This window comes from Oncorhynchus gorbuscha, linkage group LG01, assembly GCF_021184085.1.
Source record: "Oncorhynchus gorbuscha isolate QuinsamMale2020 ecotype Even-year linkage group LG01, OgorEven_v1.0, whole genome shotgun sequence".
NCBI lineage: Eukaryota > Metazoa > Chordata > Actinopteri > Salmoniformes > Salmonidae > Oncorhynchus > Oncorhynchus gorbuscha.
Window position 1 is genome coordinate 44986027 of NC_060173.1, and position 23616 is coordinate 45009642.

Sequence of the window (23616 nt, forward strand, 5' to 3'; positions counted from 1 at the left end):
CCTGGCTGTGAATCAGTGTTTTATTATGTTAACCTGCCTTCCCTCAGAGTACTAAGTGAGGAGAGGACTGATTAGACATTTGCCCTCAGGGCCCAGTTAATTTAAGCTCCTACCCCCATTTTCATGAAAGTGTCCATCCTCCCCTATTCCCTGATTTTATTTCGCTTTTTTTCATTTCACAACCTCATTCCTTTCGGAGCCCCATTTCTCTAGGTCAACTTATCTGCTCTTTTTAATTCATACCCTTAAACAATTTCATTCCAATTGAAACTGCGTTATAAACACACTCACTCCCACCAGGAGTGTTTGGTTAGTCTTCTTTAGAGGATAGCAGAATGGTGTTTGGCTGAAAATCTCCCTGGTCTCTTAACACCGACAAAACAGGCTGCATTTACACAGGCAAAAAAGCGGATCTGATTGGTCAAAAGACCAATTTAGTCAAAGAAGGATGAGAATTGGGCTGCTTGTGTAAACACAGCCATAGTGATTCACTAACGTGTTCATGTACTAGGCTAGCATGCGCCTACTCTCCGATGAAATGATTCACTTTTTACAGGGTTACTTAGGACCAATACCAATGGCCTCTCACTAAAGGCAAAAAGCCAATGTAACATAACATAACATAAGACCCTGCCAGTGATAATCGCTCATAGAAAAGAGGACATTCCATTTCTCATCCATTCATATTCTTTACTCGACATCTATAATCCGCTGTCAGTCTAGAAATCCAACTTCCTGTTGCAAATCCTTCACACAAAGAAATAATATATGGGTTTTCAAAATGTCACTGGCTGCTTTCTCTCGCCTAGCATATCCCGACTTAGGTCCACTGCCTGTGAACAGTGCATGATCAAACAGACTGTTCGAAGCAGCTTTCCCAAACTAGGATGTAGACGAGGCTACAATAGTTGGTAGAATTGTCAGGAAGCATTCACTTGGGTAACAGGAAACTCAGCTTGACTTACTTCCATTACATCAAAGACTATTTATTTCGCCTATTCATGCAAATCTCTCACTCCATATATATATATAAAAAAAAATCTGCTGTTAAACAAATTTGCACTCTTTTTCAAAGGAGCTCGTTCTCTCCTAGGATGTCTCCTCTCCTCTCTATCACTCTTCATCCTTTTTTTCATGGGCTTAATCCAGAACACTAGAGTTAAGGAGGCTTCAAAGGAACAGTCAGACTCACAGTGGTAATGACACAGGTGGAGGTGGCCCCTTTGTCCCTGGGCTGTCCTGGCTTTTCTCTACTCTGAAGAAGCCTCTCTCTCTCTCTCTTTCTCTTTCTCTATGCCTCTGTATGGGATATGAAGGCAGAGAAAGTCTCTCCTACAGAGGCTGAGCCATTCTAAAGAAAATAAAAAGCTGCTGAAATTAGTGGGTCACTCAGCGCGCTGTGTAAGCCTGCAGCTAATGAAGCCTCCAATGGCCGGGGATAAATAATAATGAAACGAACGAGGCGCTAACGAAGCAGGCACATCTGGAAAGTGAGACGCTCCCGAGAAAGCCTCGGCCCTGATCGTCTCTCTCCCAGTGCAGGAGAGAGACGACTTACCTCGAGGAGAGAAAATTATTAACTAGATGTGCCAATCTCTCATCATGGCTTCATGGTAAGCGCTACCGGCTGCCTAAACTTCACAGGCTTGTCTGCAAAGTTTGGAAATACTAGTGTAAGGGCAAGGAGAGAGAAAGGGACATTTTTCTAGGGGAGCTACTTGTACAGGCCTGAAAGGCAGGGCAAAGACTGGGTGTGTCCTGCTGCCTGTTAACTGGATAGCCCTCACGCTTCTGGCTGCCTACCATCTCTTCTCCACATCACCACCCTTCCTCCTCTAATACGTCAGGACATGCCCGCACAGGAAAAGCATCTCCCAGAAGAGGAAAATTAAATATAATTGAAAAATGGCAGGTGTGAGCAGGCCATGAACACACTTGAATGAACACACACACACACACACACACACACACACACACACACACACACACACACACACACACACACACACACACACACACACACACACACACACACACACACACACACACACACACACACACACACACACACACACACACACACACACACACACACACACAGCTTGAAACGCTGACAGAGGAATCCTTTCCTGCCGCCCGGATACCTTTCTCCAGACTGCCATTGGGTGTCCGCAGCAGAACGGAGGTCTACAGTACCCTACCCATCATCCTCTCTGGCACAGACGAGGACCCCCCCCCCCCCCATCCCCTCCACTAGGATAACACCCCGGCCAGGCCGCCTGCAGGAGGAAGTGAGTGTCCGCTGATTACATCTCCACTATGCTGAACAGACAGACGTCTGATGCGTCCCAAATGGGCACCTTGTTACATATTTAGAGCACTATGGGTCCCGGTCAAACGTAGTGCACTTTGTATGGAGTAGGGTGCCATTTGAGACGCAAGACAGCGAGTCACGGACACCGATCTTCAAACCCAGCACGAGTGCTGCTCTCAGACCTAGCTCTCATTAAACAGATAGTGAGATATCAATAAAGAAATAACAGACCCCCCCCCCTCCATCGCAAACATAATAGGATATCACCCCATAAGGCGGCAGCCCACATTCATATTCAGCATTTCTCATATTAGCGCTCCTATCCTCCCTCTTTCACTGTTCAGCAGATGCCGTTCCTGACAGTGACGTCTTTATATTAAAGCCTTTCTTAGTGTTACGTTGCTGATAAAAGTGAACCGCCATTAAATTAGTGGCCCAACCCTAGGGGCCGGGGGTGAGAGAGGGGTTAACGCCCAATTGCCTATCTGGCCCTGTGTGTCTGTCTGTCTCCGCGGATCTCAGTGTGAGGGTGTTAAAGCGAGTTACAGGCAAAATGACAAAGTGGGTTTAGCGGCGCACAAGGAGCGGCGGCGGGCGGAAACAAATGTCTCCGTCAGGTGCATTACACGCCGCCGAGAGCTCTTTGTTCTTTCTTCCAGTCAGGGAGAGGAAAAAATGCATGAGCCTGTCTCCTCCTACCCATCTGAGTGAAATTGTTTTAAAAGTGCTTAGGGAAGCTTGTGTGAAAACGTAAATCCAATTTCCATATGAACAATTACCCTGCCGTCAGGGTAGGCAGTTAATTTATTTCAATTTGACTGACTGCAATGAGCCACTGGCCCAGGCAACCAGTCTAGCCATTGTGATCAGGCAGGGCATTGAGCAGACAGCCATTGATGGAACTAGCCTGGTCTATAACACACAGAGACCCAGCTGTCCTGGCCGAAGTACCATCCCCCTGAAACCTACCATGACCAGAATACACTAAAACACACATTATCCACACATTAGTGTGTGTGTATGTGTGTGTCAGGGCTTCCGTTAGCCAGTAATATTTTGGCCGCTAAAATCAAATTGGCACCGGCCAATTGTCCGGGAGAAGAAAAATCCCATTGCAAAAATGCCTTTTTAGCCTATTCATTGATTGAAATAAGAGTCGTTGTGGAACGAGAGCTGCTGCTATAGTTCATCAAACAGCTGGTTCGTTGCTGCAGGAGCGAAACGTGCTTATATTAGCCCAATCATGGCGCATCAATTCTAAATGCAATCGCGTGTTAACGGTTTCGAGATGGCCACGATTAAAAATAGCTACTATTTTTATTTCTCAACTGGTAATTGAAGCGGGCTTTCCATTCACCATTCAAGTGCATCGGCAACGAGGCAGGTTTCAGCATGTCACACACGATGAAGTATAATCATCCTGAATTAAACGTGAGTAATGACGAATGAGAAAGTTGCAGACGCACAAATGTGGCACACATATCATAACCCATGGTTAGAAATCAAACTGTTCCTGGTGCAAAAAACAATGTCCTATCCCGGAGCTATACCAAGCATTACGAAGCTGCTCCCGAATGTACTACGTCAGGACTGGGACATCGATTCTATCGTGGATGTCATAAGGTGAATGCACCAATTTGTAAGTCGCTCTGGATAAGAGCGTCTGCTAAATGACTTAAATGTAATGTAATGTAAATGTAGTCCATGTGGGTTTTAATGATGTTATGAAGGGCAGCTCTGAACAGTTGAAACTGGGTTTCAAAGAGCTGATTGACTCTCTGCTAGACACTAACAAAAGACCCATCATATCTGGCCCTGTGCCCTCTCTGAATCGTGGCATTGAACGCTTTAGCAGGATTCGTTCCCTTCACAACTGGCTAAGTGATTATTGCAGCTCAATGGGTGTAACTTTTGTTGACAATTTCGATTCCTTCTGGAAACAAAACACGTTTTATAGGGAGGATGGGATCCACCCAAATCATTTGAGTACCTGGATCCTTTCACAGAATTATAAGGCTGCGTTGAGACAATGACTTATCAATGACCCAAACCCAGCTCAGTTAATCCCTACCATTGTGTCCCTGAGTCATCATAATGCTCTAGAAAATATACATTATACCAGGGGCGTTGTTAGACACAATGTAAGCAGTCTAATTTATGTCCCTCTAACTGCCCTGAATGCCTCTGCTGATCCAACAGCTATTCTATGCCGTAATCATGTGTCTATGAACCAGATGTATGCTGTTAGCACTGAGGTGGTGTGCCATAGTAGGAAGTCCACTGTGTTCAACTCATCCTGCACTAACATAAATAACATTAGAATCCAACGAGAAGGATATACTGCTCTCCCGGCACCAGATCCCAGTCATTTGCGTGAAGAAAAGACGGCGGAAAAGAGCACGCAGATCGGGCTGCCTTTTGGGAATCCGTAGGCGAGCGAGTCAACTCCCACTGTCAATTCTACTTGCTAACATGCAATCATTGGAAAATAAAATTGATGACCTAGAATTAAGATTTTCCTACCAACGGGACATTAAGAAGTGCAATATCTTATGTTTCACAGAGTCGTGGCTGAACAACGACACGGATAATATAGAGCTGGAGGGATTTTCCATGCACCGGCAGAACAGAGAACTACGTCTGGTAAGACAGCTGGTGTGTGATTTCTAATATTAAAGAAGACTCAAGGTATTGTTCGCCTAAGGTAGAGTACCTTATGATAAGCTGTAGACCACACTATCTACCAAGAGAGTTCTCATCTATATTATTCATAGCTGTCTATTTACCACCCCAGACCGATGCTGACACTAAGACTGCGCTCAACCAACTCTATAAGGCCATAAGCAAACAAGAAAATGCTCACCCGGAAGTGGCGCTCCTAGTGGCCGGGGGCTTCAATGCAGGCAAACTTAAATCAGTTTTACCAAATTTTTACCAGCATGTCACATGTGCAACCAGAGGAAAATAAACTCTACACAGACTCTAACTCTATGCAGCAATAAACTCCACACAGAGACGCATTCAAAACTGTCCCTCGCCCTCCATTTGGCAAATCTGACCATAATTCTATCCTCCTGATTCCTGCTTACAAGCAACAACTAAAGCAGGAAGTACCACACGCACAATATGGAAGTGGTCAGATGACACGGATGCTACGCTACAGGACTATTTTGCTAGCACAGACTGGAATACATTCAGGGATTCATCCAATGGCATTGAGGAGTATACCATCTCAGTCATCGGCTTCATCAATAAGTGCATCGACGACGTCGTCCCCACAGTGACTGTTCATACATATCCGAAACAGAAGCCATGGATTACAGGCAACATCTGCATTGAGCTAAAGGCTAGTGCTGCCACTTTCAAGAAGTGGGACACTAATCCGGACGCCTATAAGAAATCCCGCTAGGCGCTCAGACGAACCATCAAACAAGCAAAGCATCAATAAAGGATTAAGATTGAATCCTATTACACCGGCTCTGACGCTCGTTGGATGTGGCAGGGCTTAAAAACTATTACGGTCTACAAAGAGAAACCCAGATGCGAGCTGCCCAGTGACGTGAGCCTACCAGACGAGCTAAATGCCTTTTATGCTCGCTTCGAGGCAAGCAACACTGAAGCATGCATGAGAGCACCAGCTGTTCTGGATGACTGTGTGATAATGCTCTCGGTAGCCGATGTGAGCAAGACCTTTAAACAGGTCAACATTCACAAAGCCGCGGGGCCAGATGGATTACCAGGAAGTGTACTCAAAGCATGCGCGGACCAACTGACAAGTGTCTAGGACAAAAAGGCTTCTCAACAGTTTTTACCCCCAAGACATAAGACTCCTGAACATGTAACCAAATGGTTACCCGGACTATTTGCATTATGTGCCCCACCCCAACCCCTCTTTTACGCTGCTGCTACTCTCTGTTTATATTATATGCATAGTCACTTTAACTATATATTCATGTACATACTCCCTAAATTGGCCCGACCAACCAGTGCTACCGCACATTGGCTAACCGGGCTATATGCATTGTATCCCACCACCCGCCAACCCCTCTTTTTACGCTTCTGCTACTCTCTGTTCATCATATATGCACAGTCACTTTAATGATACCTACATGTACATACTACCTCAATACGCCTGACTAACAGGTGTCTGTATATATATAGCCTTGCTACTCTTTTTAAAAATGTATTTTTACTGTTGTTTTATTTCGTGACAAATAAACTTGGATTTCATTTGATTTAATCCAGGTAGAATCAGGAATTCCCCAGGGCTGCTGTCTAGGCCCCTTACTTTTTTCAATCTTTACTAAAGACATGCCAGTAAGTAAAGCTAGTGTGTCTATGTATGCGGATGACTCAACACTATACACATCAGCTACTACAGTGACTGAAATGACTGCAACACTTAACAAAGAGCTGCAGTTAGTTTCAGAATGGGTGGCAAGTTCTAAATATTTCTTAAACTAAAAGCACAGTATTTGGGACAAATCATTTACTAAACCCTAAACCTCAGTTAAATCTTGTAATAAAAACTGTCTGGTATAACCCTGGATTGTAAGCTGTCGTCAAAATATATTAATACAACAGAAGCTAAAATGGGGAAAAGTCTGTCCATAATAAAGCGCTGCTCTGCCTTCTTATCAGCACTATCAACAAGGAAGGTCCTACAAGCCTTAGTTTTAATTGCACATGGACTACTGTTCAGTTGTGTGTTCAGGTGGCACAATAAGGGACTTGGCTCAGAACAGGGCAGCACGGGTGCCCCTTGGCTGTACACAGAGAACAAACATTAATAATATGCATTTAAATCTCTCATGCCTCAAAGTGGAGGAGAGATTGACTTCATCATTACTTGTATTTGTGAGTGGTATTGACATTGAAAGCACCGAGCTGTCTGTTAAAACGACTAGCACACAGCTCCGACACTCATGCACACCCTACAAGACATGCCACTAGAGGTCTCTTCACAGTCCCCAAGTCCAGAACAGACTATAGGAGGCACATAGTACTACATAGAGCCATGACTACATGGAACTCTATTCCATATCAGGTAACTGATGCAAGCAGTAGAATCAGATTTAAAAACAGATTTAAAAAACACCTTATAGGACAGCTGGGACTGTGAAGCAAAACGAACATAGGCACAGACACATGCATACACACACATGATAACATACGCACTATACACACACACATGGATTTTGTGTTGTAGATACGTGGTAGTGGAGTAGGGGCCTAAGGGCACACACTTAGTGTGTTGTGAAATATGTTATGAATGTATTGTAATGTTTCTAAAATTGTATAACTGCCTTCATTTTGCCAGACCCCAGGAAGAGTAGCTGCTGCCTTGGCTATCCATAATAAATGCTAACCTCTCACCATTACAATAACAGGGGAGGTTAGTATTTTATATTATACCTGCATGACATACTAACCTCTCACCATGACAATAACAGGGGAGGTTAGCATTTTATATCACACCTCCAAGACATGCTAACCTCTCACCATGACAATAACAGGGGAGGTTAGCATTTTATATCATACGTCCAAGACATGCTAACCTCTCACCATTACAATAACAGGGGAGATTAGCATTTTATATCACACCTCCAAGACATGCTAATCTCTCACCATTACAATAACAGGGGAGGTTAGCATTTTATATCATACCCCCAAGACATGCTAATCTCACCATTACAATAACAGGGGAGGTTAGCATTTCATATCACACTTCCAAGACATGCTAATCTCTCACCATTACAATAGTAGGGGAAGTTAGCATTCTACATCACACCTCAAAAACATGCTAATCTCTCACCATTACAATAACAGGGGAGGTTAGCATTTTATATCACACCTCCAAGACATGCTAATCTCTCACCATTACAATAACAGGGGAGGTTAGCATTTTATATCACACCACCAAGACATGCTAATCTCTCACCATTACAATAACAGGGGAGGTTAGCATTTTATATCACACTTCCAAGACATGCTAATCTCTCACCATTACAATAACAGGGGAGGTTAGCATTTTATATCACACCTCCAAGACATGCTAATCTCTAACCATTACAATAACAGGGGAGGTTAGCATTTTATATCACACCACCAAGACATGCTAATCTCTCACCATTACAATAACAGGGGAGGTTAGCATTTTATATCACACTTCCAAGACATGCTAATCTCTCACCATTACAATAACAGGGGAGGTTAGCATTTTATATCACACCTCCAAGACATGCTAATCTCTCACCATTACAATAACAGGGGAGGTTAGCATTTTATATCACACCTCCAAGACATGCTAATCTCTCACCATTACAATAACAGGGGAGGTTAGCATTTTTTGGGGGGGGTATGAAATGTAGGCCTCTATAACTTCTCACTCATTATCCGTAATCATGGTAGCATCCACATTGATATAGAAGTGTTTAGAAACATATTCTATTCTTATTTACAATAAAAGTGACTCCAAAACAGAACGGCTCATCATAATGGCCGGAACAGAGCAAATGGAATGTCATCAAACACCTGGAAACCATGAGTTTGATGTATTTCATACCATTCCACTGATACCGCTCCAGTCATTACCACGAGCCCGTTCTCCCTAAGGTGCCACCAACCTCCTGTGCTCCAAAATCACACAATCGATTATTTACCATGAATTTATATTGGGCACAAAATAATCCGAAACACAACCAAAACAAACAGCAAATACATCCAACAAGTTTGTAGAGTCACAATCTTGATTTAATCAGACTTTGGGTCCAAATACTAAACTTTTGACTGCTTTCAGTCCCCTGAAATGGGTGGACTATTTAGAAAAACATCTGTAATTTCTAAACAGTTCACCCGATATGGATGAAAATACACTCAAATTAAAGCTGACTGTCTGCACTTTAACCTCATAGTCATTGAATAATTTCAAATCTAAAGTGCTGGAGTACAGAGCCAAAACAACAACACATACCCTGTCCCAATACTTTTGGAGCTCACCGTAAACTCTGGATTACCAATAAGAAGCTTTGAAGCCATCGATCGGACATATTGGCACTCCCCAGAAGAAGCAGTCCTCCATAGGAATGAATGGAATTCTACATTATTTCAATTAAATGTTTCAAGAACATAATTACATGTATTTAAGTATTTTTGTATTTTATAATATAAAAGTATGCATTGAGGTGTCTGTAATGTAATACATCTGGCAGAAAACAAATGGAGACATGAATAAATGCATTTCTATAGCTTCCAAAATATTTGTAACAATGGTGGGGGAGTGCCAAGATGGAGGTGCGGAGGCTTCAAAACAGTGCCCCCTATCAGTCATCTAGTGCATATATAAATATTTGGTTACACACCACTTTGTAATGAGCTGGAGGCAGTATGCATTTCGAAAACATATACTTGTGTGTGTATCAGGGAGCAGCAGAGGTCAGTATGGCCCCCACTTCGTTTTCCGTTCAGGTACAGCACATTTCCTCATTAGGAATGATAGCCTGTTTGTCTGTTTACTGCATCGTCGCTGGTCCCAAGGCCCTAGCTATCTACTGTCTGCCAGCTGGCCACTTGAGTGGAGAGTAGACTACAAACTGCAAGTGGTGTAGCCGACACACTGATTCGCTGCTTGCACACATACAGTACACACACTCTCTGTCACAGACACACACACACACCGTCCCTCACACCGCAGCAGCAGGTTGGGATAATCTCCCAGTTCTTTCTGGCCTCCTCCCTCCCTGCTGGATGAGTGTCCTCTTCACTGGGACAGAGAGGCTATTTGCTGTGGACACAGCTGGCGTGCAGGGAACCTGATTAAGCACTAGGCCCACTGCAGAAGAGACACACACACACCTTCAGCAGCCAGGCCCACTGTAGAAGAGACACACACACACCTTCAGCAGCCAGGCCCACTGTAGAAGACACACACACACACACCTTCAGCAGCTAGGCCCACTGCAGAAGACACACACACCTTCAGCAGTCAGGCCCACTGCAGAAGAGACACACACACCTTCAGCAGCCGGGCCCACTGTAGAAGACACACACCCACACACCTTCAGCAGCTAGGCCCACTGCAGAAGTCACACACACCTTCAGCAGTCAGGCCCACTGCAGAAGAGACACACACACCTTCAGCAGCCAGGCCCACTGTAGAAGACACACACACACACCTTCAGCAGCTAGGCCCACTGTAGAAGACACACACACACACACACCTTCAGCAGCCAGGCCCACTGTAGAAGACACACACACACACCTTCAGCAGCCAGGCCCACTGTAGAAGACACACACACACACACCTTCAGCAGCTAGGCCCACTGCAGAAGTCACACACACCTTCAGCAGTCAGGCCCACTGCAGAAGAGACACACACACCTTCAGCAGCCGGGCCCACTGTAGAAGACACACACCCACACACCTTCAGCAGCCAGGCCCACTGTAGAAGACACACACACACACACACACACCTTCAGCAGCCAGGCCCACTGCAGAAGTGACACACACACCAGTAGTCAAAACTACCTCAAAGCTCAGGCCCATTGCAGAAAAGACACCAGCCAACACTCTCAGTCCTCCAAACTCTTCCCACAGTCTTCCCGTTCATTAACAAACAAGTCCAGACCTTCCTACAATTAAGAAGTCAGGGAAGGAATCCATTACACATCTTATTGGTTATAATGATTTAACATCGGTGGCATAAATGGCAATGAGCCATGAAGGTATCATCCTGTAACACAATATGGTTTAGTCTCACCCTTCTGCTTCTAGAGTTTCAAGGGGAATATTGTCTCCATTAAATATACTGTACATTTAACAGTGTACTGTATATCCTGTTATATCACCGGGAATCCTATTCTTACACAAGTCACACGTACAGGATTGGGCGGGCACATGCTGGTGGATTAAAAACACCAAGCTTACACACGTTACACTGGCGCTAATCCCGCCCATTCATCTGTAACGGATACTGCCTAACCCTAAACACTGGTACTGTGTAAAGCAGTGTGGTTTTCAAACAATGACGCACTGAGAGAGACTGTGAACAGAGGGAAGTGTGGGGAGAGAATTTGTTCTGACTTGTGAAAGCAGAGTGGGGAGAGATGGAAAAAGGAGAGAAGTAGAGAGAGTGTGAATTAGAGAGAAAGAGACAGACGGAGGGAGAGACAGACAGACAGACAGACAGACAGACAGACAGACAGACAGACAGACAGACAGACAGACAGACAGACAGACAGACAGACAGACAGACAGACAGACAGACAGACGGAGAGAGAGAGAGACAGACGGAGAGAGAGACAGACGGAGAAACAGACAGAGAAAACAGACAGACAGACAGAGCGACAGGGTGAGAGACAGACAGGCAGAGAGTGAGACAGACAGAGAGAGAGAGACAGAGAGAGAGACAGAGAGAGAGGGGAGAGAGAGAGAGGGGAGAAAGAGAGAGGGGAGAGCTGTGATGGTTTTAAATGGCTGTTTTGTGTGGGCTGCTACATGTCAGTCACACCTCCAGATGAGTCAGTGTGCTGACAGACTGAGTGTTTAGGAGTAGATATCAACCCTAGGAGTCCACTTACTGATGCTGACAATAGCCAGTTACAGCAAAACCATACAGAATCTAGTAACTAGCTACACACACAGGTCTAATTGATCAACTGTAGACCATCCTATTTACCAAGAGAGTTTCCATCTATATATTTCATTTCTGTTTATTTAACACCACAAACCCATGCTGGCACTAAGACCGCCCTCAACGAGCTGTATCGGGCCACAAGCAGACAGGAACATGCTTATCCAAAGGCAGCACACCCAGTGGTCGGTGATTTTAACACAAGGCCATAGGGCCAGACAGATTCCCAGAACGCAGAGCATGCGTTGACCAGCTGGCAAGTGTCTCCACTGACATTTTCAACCTCTTCCTGACCCAGTCTGTAATATCTACATGTTTCAAGCAGAACATCATAGTCCCTGTTCCCAGGAACGCCAAGGTAACCTGTCTAAATGACTACTGCCCCGTAGCATCTGTAGCCATGAAGTGCTTTGAAAGGCTGGTCATGGCTCACATCAACATCATCATCCTGGAAACCCTAGACTCACTCCAATTCACATACCACCCTAACAGATCTACAGATGACGCAATCTCTATTGCACTCCACACTGCCCCTGGACACCTACATTACAGGACTGGACCCTGAACAGCTTCTACCTCCAAGACAAAAGGCTGCCAATAGCTACCCGGACTATCTGCGTTGACCATTTTTGTAATAACTTCTTTTGACTCATCACAAATGCTACTGTTATTGTTTATTATCTGTCCTGTTGCCTAGTCACTTTATTCCTAGTTATATGTACATATCTACCTCAATGACCTCGTACCCCTGCACATCCTGACTCGGTACTGGTACCCCATGTACGTAGCCGAGTTATTGTTACTCAATGTGTATTTAGTATTACTTTTCTATTATTTCTCTAGTTTCTTTCTCTCTGCATTGTTGGGAAGGACCCATAAGTGAGTGTTCCACTTTTAATCTACACCTGTTGTTTACAAAGCACGTGACAAATAACTTTTGAATTGATCCAGAGGATAGAGAAAACCACACCTACTCTGCCTACATTCACATCTACCACCAAAATCCTATAAAGTATCCTTCTCCCCTCTCATCCCTAATCTGTCACACTGCGTCCTGTTTGTCTGTCTGTCGGTCGGTCTATCTCGATGAGGCCCCCAGAGCAGAGCAGAGAGAGGCTGCTAAACGGAGCCTGACTAATGGCTAAACAAACACCATTATCTGGCCTTGATAGCCCAGCCCTGAACAGTCCAGTGCTGAGTAGACTAGATATAGTAGAGCCCTGCCTGCAGCTGAGATTCACTTAATCCCAGCTCTCTACCCACTAATGAGGGCCCTTCACCGGACACGCCACAGCCCATTGGGGGTCCACAGGAGCCCACTTGGGCCCAGCCAAGCATGGCGACAAAGCACTGCCAGTGAAAGAGGGTTGGAGGGGGGAATGGAGAGGGGGGATGTCTCGGTCGACTCACTCTCAAAGGGCAACTCTACCACAATTTCAGCCTTTGCCCAACAAACAATGCATTCAGGTGAGAAGTTGTGGGTGGAGGGAATTGCTCATAAATATTCATTTTGGGGGTGGGTAAAATGTTTTGAGTGCGCTTCAAGGCTACACCCATTTCAATGTGGCTCAAATCTCTAAGGGGCCATACTTTGCTAAGAATATTGATTTAAACCATTGGTTTTAAATGGCTAGCTGGTAGATTTTCTCATAGGCCAACGTGGCAAAATTAGCCACGATGCTAGCGACGGCCAGCTGAGCACGTAGTTGTACCTGATCCCAACACTTTCTCACTTACCAGAAGTCCACTGGCACGTTCAGCTAATTATATTAGCTACAGTGGTAAGGGGCAACGTTCCTGACATCTATTTCTACATGCAGTGCAAGTTCAAATCCCCCATGGTTGAATTGTTATAGATTTTTTTTTATGTGACCTTACATTCATTGCAGTATTGTGTTGAGAAGAAAAGTGCAGTCATCACCTAGAAAATTAAGAATATGAATGAATTTCTAAATAAAATACGTCTTTCTTCAGCCTTGTTCACAAACACACTGCCGGTGCCTAACAATCCTATTATATTACATATATTGCATGGATGTGTCTAGATGTAGGCGTTGTTTTAATGATCTACTTCAATATGCATCGTTTGACTTGAGGACCAGCAGCAGAGTGACATTTCCTTTATAAATAAACTGCCCCATGTGGGATTTGAATTCACAACCATGCAACTTTACACCAACTGTTTTAGCAGACGCGGTTTGCATCAGTTGCAAGGACTGCTACTATCTATCCAGTGATCCTGCCGCCCAAGGCCAGGTCTGAGGAGCTGTTTGGCCTAGCAACTAGATAGGGTTTTCTTGGGTGCTGGAACGCAGCCCGTGATGCCATTGTGGCTGAGACTGAGGATTGTCCTGGGCATGTGGCTGTTTGTCCTCGCTGCTTGTTGTTGTTGTTTACAATCTTACATTTACATTTAAGTCATTTAGCACTGTGAGCCCAAAGCCAGTGGGGGTACTATATATATATATATATGCCATTTAGCAGACGCTTTTATCCAAAGCGACTTACAGTCATGTGTGCATACATTCTACGTATGGGTGGTCCCGGGGGTAACGCCAGGGTAGTGGGTTCGATCCCCGGGACCACCCATACGTAGAATGTATGCACACATGACTGTAAGTCGCTTTGGATAAAAGCGTCTGCTAAATGGCATATATATATATATATATAGTACCGTTGAGGACAGTGGTGTCTCTCTATCACAGGTGAAGGATGTTTTAAACAAACAAAAAGAGTTCCACAAGCAGTTGCTACAACAACAAGAAAATAGCTTCAAGTGTTGTGTCCAAATACTGGTGGAGTCAACTAATAAAATAATAGACTACCTGACCAGAGAGATCCAGGACCTGAAGAACAGATTGCAGTTCTCTCGGGGTCAGATCGATGAGTTTAAACAGGTATGACGGCAAGATGACAGCAATCTGTAAGTCATTGAGAGAGGACATCAGTTCTGTATGTTAATCCGTGACAATAATGACGGAGAAAACTGATTATCAAGGGACAATCAAGGTGGAACAACATGGTTGTTGACGGAATTGCAAAACCTCCACGAGACCTGGATGGAGTCTGAGGACAAAGTGAGGGAAATGATCTCAGAGAAACTGAAGCTGGACCACAGGAAGATTGAGGTGGAGCGAGCCCACAGGACTGGAAAACATACCACCGGCCCAGGTAACAGGCCCAGGCCGATAGTGGTCAAGTTCCTGGTGTGATGACTCACGCTTCACCATCTGGCAGTCTGACCCAATGCATAATTCCATCTGTGAAGTTTGGTAGAGGAGGAAGAATGGCCTGGGGCTGTTTTTCATGGTTCGGTCTAGGCCCCTTAGCTCCAGTGAAGGGAAATATTAATGCTACAGCATACAATTACATTTTAGACGATTCTGTGCTTCCAACTTTCTGGCAAAAGTTGGGGGCAGGCCCTTTGCTGTTAAGGCATGACAATGCCCCCGTGCACAAAGCGAGGTCAGTGTGGAAGAACTTGAGTGGCCTGCACAGAGCCCTGACGTTAAACCCAATCGAACGCCTTTGGGATGATTTGGAATGCCACTGCGAGCCAGGCCTAATCGCCCAACACCAGTGCCCGACCTCACTAATGCTCTTGTGGCTGGATATTCCAACATCTAGTGGAAAGCATTCCTAGAAGAGTGGAGCCTATTTGGGCAGCAAAGGGGAGACCAACTTCATGTTAAAGACCATGATTTTGGAATGAGATGTTCGACAAGTAGGTGTCCACATACCTTTGATCACGTAGTGTATTTCATGTGTTATTACAGTGTTGTGGTTGCAGGTTCACCTGGCAACTCTAAAGCCTTTTTCATTTTGGGGTGTTGCTATAGGCCACCAAGTGCTAACAGTCAGTATCAAAATAATATGTGTGAAATGCTTGATAGTGTATGTGATGTAAACAGAGGTCTACTTTCTTGGGGACCTGAATATTGGCTGGTTTTCATCAAGTTGTCCGCTCAAGGGGAAGCTTCTCACTGTAACCAGTACCTGTAATGTGGTTCAGGTTATAAAATAACCTACTAGGGTGTTTACAAACACTGCAGAAACAAGATAATCAAAGATCACATTTGTACTAATAATGTCACATTCTGTTCTGAAGCTGGATCTGTACCCATTGGATGCAGTGATCACAATAAGGTGGCTATATCCAGGAAAGCCAAAGTTCCAAAAGCTGAGCTTAAAATAGTGTATAAGAGATTATACAAAATATTTGTCTGTGACTATTATGTGGATGATGTTAAACATATTTGCTGGTCTGATGTGATTAATAAGGAGTATGCACAATTACTTTTACATTTAAGTCATTTAGCAGACGCTAAATGCTTCTTACAATTATTGATAAACATGGACCTGTTAAGAAACAGACTGTTAGAACTGTTAAGGCTCCATGGATTGATGAGGAATAAAATATAAATTGATGGCTGAAAGAGATGGGTCAAAAGGAGTGGCTAATAAGTCTGTCTGCATGTCTGACTGTCTGACTGTCTGACTGTCTGACTGGCTGACTGGCTGACTTACTGCAAATTGAGAAATTAAATGACTAAACTCCACAGAAATAATAAGAAACTGTATTCTGAAGCCAAGATCAATGATATAAAGAATGATTCAACTCCATCTTTCACAGCATTTCATCACAAAACCATTTGATGTCACCACTTATTTCAATGATTACTTCATTGGCAAAGTGGGCAAAGTCAGGCAGGAAATGCCAAACATGAACAGTGAGCCATTGTACTCAAGCATAATGAAAGAAAAGCATTAAGTCTGAGTGGGAGAGGTGGAAAAATGATTGTTATTGATCAATAATGACAAACCTGACACTGACAACTTAGATGTAAAGTTACTGAGGATGGTAGCTGACTCTACAGCCACTCCTATCTGTCATATCTTTAATCTGAGCCTAGAGGAAAGTCTTTGTCCTCATTCCTGGAGGGAAGCCAAAGTCACTCTGCTCCCCAACAGTGGTAAAGCGGCCTTGACTGGTTCTAACAGCAGACCTATCAGCTTGCTGCCAGCTCTTAGCAAACTGTTGGGAAAAATTGTGTTTGATCAAAGACAATGTTATTTCTCTGTAAACAAATTAACAACAGACTTCCAGCATGCTTATAGAGAAGGGCGCTCAACATGTACTGCACTGACACAAATGACTGATGATTGGTTGAAAGCAATAGATAAGAAGATTGTGGGAGCTGTACTGTTAGATTTCAGTGCAGCCTTTGATATTACTGACCATAACCTATTGTTGAGAAAACTAACACGTTACGGATTTTCAACCTCTGCCATTTCATGGATTCAAAGCTATCTATCTAATATAACTCAGTTTTTTAACTCAGGGTTTTCTTTAATGGAAGGTTCTCTTATACCAAACACGTAAAATGTGATGTACTGCAGGGCATCCCTTTAGGCCCTCTACACTTTTCTATTTTTACCAATGACCTGCCATTGGCATTAAATAAATCATGTGTGTCCATGTATGCTGATGATTCAACCATATACACATCAGCAACCACAACTAATGAAGTCACTGAAACCCTTAACAAAGAGTTGCAGTCTGTTTTGAAATGGGTGGCCAGTAATAAACTGGTCCTGAACATCTCTAAAACTAAGAGCATTGTATTTGGTACAAATCATTCACTAAGTTCTAGACCTCAGCTGAATGGTGTGTCTGTTGAACAAGTTGAGGAGACTAAATGACTTGGCGTTACCTTGGATTGTAAACTGTCATGGTCAAAACATATAGATTCAACGGTTGTAAAGATGGGGAGAGGTCTGTCCGTAATAAAGAGATGCTCTGCTTTTTTGACACCACACTCCATAAAGCAAGTCCTGCAGGCTATAGTTTTATGTTATCTTGATTATTGTCCAGTCATGTGGTCAAGTGCTGCCAAGAAAGACCCAGTGAAGCTGCAGCTGGACCAGAACAGAGCGGCACGTCTTGTTCTTCACTGTAATCAGAGGGTCTCTCTGCAAACAACAACGTCACTTCTGACTGTGTCTCACATGAATGTGTTAGAAATTCCATATTGTTTGCATAGTCAACTTACACACAGCACTGACACCAGACATGCCACCAGCGGTCTTTTCACAGTCCCCAGATCCAGAACAAATTCAAGGAAACGTACAGTATTATTCAGAGCCATGAGTGAATGGAACGCAAGTGAACAGAACTTGGTTTCAAAAAACAAACAACGCCTCTCCTCCATGTGACCTACTTGTTGTGTGCATGTACTGACGTGTATGTGTAACTGATAGATACACACACTACATGGTAATGTTTTTTAATGGAGTCTTTTTTTGGTCTGTATTTTATATTTGGTTATGTGTCGGACCCCAGTAAGACTAGCTGTCGCCATTGGCATCGGCTAATGGGGATCCTAATAAATCAAATTGCCAAGTAGGCGTGCTGTCTCCTGCTTTTATAGTAAGTCTTGGACGGTACCACCAGGCACATCAAGAAGGGAGTGTACTTAACAGAGAACCCCGCCCTTGAGATGGGAACGGAGGACCTTTCGGCTAGTGGCCAATCCTTAAAAAAAGGGCTTTAGTTTTTGAGATACCCTTACCTGAGATGGAACAAAACACAACCATATTTTTTCATTTATAAAATGAATTTTTTCATTTATAAAATGGATGGTTGTGAATTCATATTTTATTGAAAAAGTGGTTAAATGTATAGATATTTTGACACACCCCCTAACCTCAGAACTTGCAGAATGATGCCTGGCTGGGGGGGCACAAACTCATATAATCCATTATTGCAATCTCTGATATTGTAAAAAATGTGGAATTACAAGTAGTCAGTTGTCTGACCTTCGTTCAGAAACGAAGAACATTAGAATAGGAAGCCTAGAGGTTAGAGTGTTGGACTAGTAACCGAAAGGTTGCAAGATTGAATCCCCGAGCTGACAAGGTAAAAATCTGTAATTCTGCCACTGAACAAGGCAGTTAACCCACTGTTCCTAGGCCGTCATTGTAAATAGGAATTTGTTCTTAACTGACTTGCCTAGTTAAATAAAGTAGAAATATGGAAATATGGACTTGTAAACAGATATACAATAGGCAGAAATATAAATATTTATGATGAAAGTCAAATTTGCTCTCATTCAGTGCTGTTTGGTCCTGCCTGACCAAAATACATAGTTACACATGTTTTATATAGTGAGGCTATTGTAATCTAATCAGATCAAAGGAAAAAAAGTGGGCTGAGTGAAAACTGTCATTTATTTTCAGTCAAAGGCTCTGTGGATTTTATTACGTTACAGGGCACACCTAGATTAGACTTCAAATCCATTACGGAATCCAAAAACCAATATTTATGGCAATACCATTACATCGTGGTTTATTCACGTTTTAAATAAGATCTTTAGGATTTGAGTACTGTACTTATGACCTCTACTCAAAAATATAAAACACAACATGTAAAGTGTTGGTCCAATGTTTCATGAGTTGAAATAAAAGATCCCAGAAATGTTCCATAGCCACAAAAAGCTAATTTATTTCAAATTTGATGTTTACATTCCTGTTGGTGTGTTTACATTCCTGTTGGTGAGCATTTCTCCTTTGCCAAGATAATCCATCCACCTGACAGGTGTGGCACATCAAGAAGTTGATTAAACAGCATGATCATTACATCATTACACTGGGGACAATAAAAGGCCTATTTAAAATGTTAAAAAGCTCTTTCTATACCAACGTCGTTTTAGAAGATTTGGCAGCACGTCCAACAGGCCTCACAGCCGCAGACCACGTGTAACCGCACCAGCCTAGGACCTTTACACCCGTCTTCTTCACCTGCGGGATCGTCTGAGACCAGCCACCCGGAAAGCTGATGAAACTGTGGGTTTGCACGACCCGAAGAATTTCTGCACATACTGTCAGAAAACGGCTCAGGAAAACTTTGATTTGATTTGTATTTGTTTTAATGAACACAGAGATATCGTGGAACTGAACTGTCACATGTCAGGAGGCCATTCAACAGTCAAAATGCCATCTGGAAAGTGCTGGCGTGTATTGCCCTCATATGTACCTATTTTGCTTCCACCCATGGCTGGCCAGCCCATGTGACACCTGAACCGGACTTGTATGCGAAGAATGAGATCTCAGGCTGTGGTGACTCTTGCATTGGTCTGGAAACTGTTCAGTCATCCCAACAGCCCAATAAGGACACAATGCCATCTATGGCAAAAAAAAGAGTCCCCTTAGGATGGTATATCATAGTAGTCTTTGTGCATCATGCTTGATCAGCTCCACTACCTCTGCAACCCCCTTAACTTTCCATCCACACCTAGGGATCATCTTCAAATGTATATGTACCCTGCAAGTCAAACAGGAAGGATACTGCCCTGGTCACTGCAGCTTGCCCAGAATGACCAGTTAGAACTAGAACCACTACTGGCTACTTTGTCTCCTCACCCTGTTAGGACACCCTCATGCCCCGACCACCTCAAGAATTTGAATCAACCTTGCACACTTAGTTTCACTTATGAAAAGAGGGAAAAGGTTAGAGCTGTACATATACGCGACTAGAGTAGTTGACTGTTGTATTACAGGTTTCTTTCCTGTTACTTGGTTTCACTACAATTGGCTTGTGTCGTGGAAAACATGAACACACGTTGAAAAGCTAGTTTCAGCCATTTAAATACAACAGAGGCATGTCAGCGTAGGAAAATATGTTTTGAGTGTAATTATGTTTGCCATATTGGATTCTGAATAAAATTGATTCACACCAACCAAAACATTATTTATGGGCATGAGTGTTTTGACCTCCATCAAATGGTATGTCAGCCATATTGGATTTTGGACACCATATTGGATTTGAGACTAAATCCAGGGTATGGATGAGATGTCTGAGCCCATTTGTTTTCCTTAGAGCCAATTACACAATAGCCACAACACCAAAAAATGTGTAACTATATGTATTCTTGTCAGGAGGACCAGCACTGAATAAGAGCAAATTTCACTTGGAAAGTTTACCAAAAAGTAAAGCTTACATTCATAATAAATATTAATAGTTTATATTTCTGCTTATTTTATCTCTGTGTTTACAGGCCTATATTTGCAAGAAGTATTAAGACATCCTAATGCTGTTTGTTTGTTTGTTTATGTAGGGCAGACAATTGACTACGCACATTTTAGCAATATCAATGTCATGTTTGTCATTTATTATCATGTCTTGTCCCTGTGCTCCCCATGCTATTCGTTTCCCTCTGCTGGTCTTATTTGGTTCTTTCCCTCCTTCTATCCCTCTCTCTCCCCCTCCCTCTCTCACTCTCTCGCTCTCTCTTCTCTCTATCGTTCCGTTCCTGCTCCCAGCTGTTCCTATTCCCCTAATCATCATTTAGTCTTCCCACACCTGTTCCCGATCCTTTCCCCTGATTAGAGTCCCTATTTATTCCTTTGTGATCCGTTCCTGTCCCGTCGGTTCCTTGTATTGTATTCACCATGCTGTGATTGCGTTTCGCCCTGTCCTGTCGTGTTTTTGCCGTGATTGTGTATCGCCCTGTCCTGTCGTGTTTTTTGCCTTCATCAGATGCTGCGTGTGAGCAGGTGTCTCTGTCGGCTACGGCCTGCGCCTACCCGAAGCGACCTGCAGTCTGTGGCCGCTTCTCCAGTTGTTTCCCCTCTACAAGTCTAGAGGATTTCTGTTATTCCGTTTTGGACTTAAATAAACTCTGTTTCTGTTAAGTCGCTTTTGGGTCCTCTTTCACCCGCATGACAGAAGGAACCGACCAAGGAATGGACCCAGCGACTTCAGACGCTCGTTACACTGCCGTCGAGATCCAAGGAGCCATGCTCGGCAGACACGAGCAGGAATTGTCCGCTGCTCGCCATGCCGTGGAGAACCTGGCCGCTCAGGTTTCCGACCTCTCTGGACAGTTCCAGAGTCTACGTCTCGTGCCACCTGTTACTTCCTGGCCTGCCGAGCCTCCAGAACCTAGGGTTAATAACCCACCTTGCTACTCCGGGCAGCCCACTGAGTGCCGCTCCTTTCTCACGCAGTGTGAGATTGTGTTCTCTCTCCAACCCCACACATACTCTAGAGAGAGAGCTCGGGTTGCTTACGTCATTTCACTCCTTACTGGCCGGGCTCGAGAATGGGGCACAGCTATCTGGGAGGCAAGGGCTGATTGCTCTAACAGATTCCAGAACTTTAAAGAGGAGATGATTCGGGTTTTTGACCGTTCAGTTTTTGGTGGGGAGGCTTCTAGGGCCCTGGCTTCCTTATGCCAAGGTGAACGGTCCATAACGGATTATTCCATTGAGTTTCGCACTCTTGCTGCCTCTAGTGAGTGGAACGAGCCGGCGCTGCTCGCTCGTTTTCTGGAGGGACTCCACGCAGTGGTTAAGGATGAGATTCTCTCCCGGGAGGTTCCTTCAGATGTGGACTCTTTGATTGCTCTCGCCATCCGCATAGAACGACGGGTAGATCTTCGTCACCGGGCTCGTGGAAGAGAGCTCGCATCAACGGTGTTTCCCTGCTCCGCATCGCAACCATCTCCCTCCTCTGGCTTTGAGACTGAGCCCATGCAGCTGGGAGGGATTCGCATCTCGAATAAGGAGAGGGAACGGAGGATCACCAACCGCCTGTGCCTCTATTGCGGAGTTGCTGGACATTTTGTTAATTCATGTCCAGTAAGAGGCCAGAGCCCATCAGTAAGCGGAGGGCTACTGGTGAGCGCTACTACTCAGGTCCCTTCATCTAGATCTTGTACTACTATGTCGGTCCATCTACGCTGGACCGGTTCGGGTGCTACATGCAGTGCTTTGATTGACTCTGGGGCTGAGGGTTGTTTCATGGACGAAGCATGGGTTCGGAAACATAACATTCCTTTCAGACCGTTAGACAGGCCTACGCCCATGTTTGCCTTAGATGGTAGTCATCTTCCCAGTATCAAATTTGAGACACTACCTTTAACTCTCACAGTATCTGGTAACCACAGTGAGACTATTTCTTTTTTGATTTTCCGTTCACCGTTTACACCTGTTGTTTTGGGTCATCCCTGGCTTGTATGTCATAATCCTTCTATTAATTGGTCTAGTAATTCTATCCTATCCTGGAACGTTTCTTGTCATGTGAAGTGTTTAATGTCTGCCATCCCTCCCATTTCTTCTGTCCCTACTTCTCAGGAGGAACCTGGCGATTTGACAGGAGTGCCGGAGGAATATCATGATCTGCGCACGGTCTTCAGTCGGTCCCGAGCCAACTCCCTTCCTCCTCACCGGTCGTATGATTGTAGTATTGATCTCCTTCCGGGGACCACTCCTCCTCGAGGTAGACTATACTCTCTGTCGGCTCCCGAACGTAAGGCTCTCGAGGATTATTTGTCTGTGTCTCTTGACGCCGGTACCATAGTGCCTTCTTCTTCTCCGGCCGGGGCGGGGTTCTTTTTGTTAAAAAGAAGGACGGTACTCTGCGCCCCTGCGTGGATTATCGAGGGCTGAATGACATAACGGTTAAGAATCGTTATCCGCTTCCCCTTATGTCATCAGCCTTCGAGATTCTGCAGGGAGCCAGGTGCTTTACTAAGTTGGACCTTCGTAACGCTTACCATCTCGTGCGCATCAGAGAGGGGGACGAGTGGAAAACGGCGTTTAACACTCCGTTAGGGCATTTTGAGTACCGGGTTCTGCCGTTCGGTCTCGCCAATGCGCCAGCTGTTTT

At 44.3% G+C, this 23616-nt stretch overlaps 1 protein-coding gene across 4 annotated transcripts in view; it reads right to left on the minus strand.

Annotated features, from left to right (window-relative positions):
- The window catches only part of plxnb2b (plexin b2b), a 198274-nt gene that overhangs the window by 54581 nt on the left and 120077 nt on the right, over nt 1–23616 (minus strand). Inside the window, exon 3 of one of the 4 annotated variants that reach the window (XM_046354180.1) lies at nt 14771–14866. The exons of 2 other annotated variants lie outside the window; for them this stretch is intronic. The gene's annotated coding sequence lies outside the window, so the exon portion shown is untranslated. Of the gene's footprint in view, nt 1–1192; nt 1211–14770; nt 14867–23616 lie in introns of those variants that run through there. One more of the 4 variants, XM_046354197.1, reaches the window with a different exon arrangement.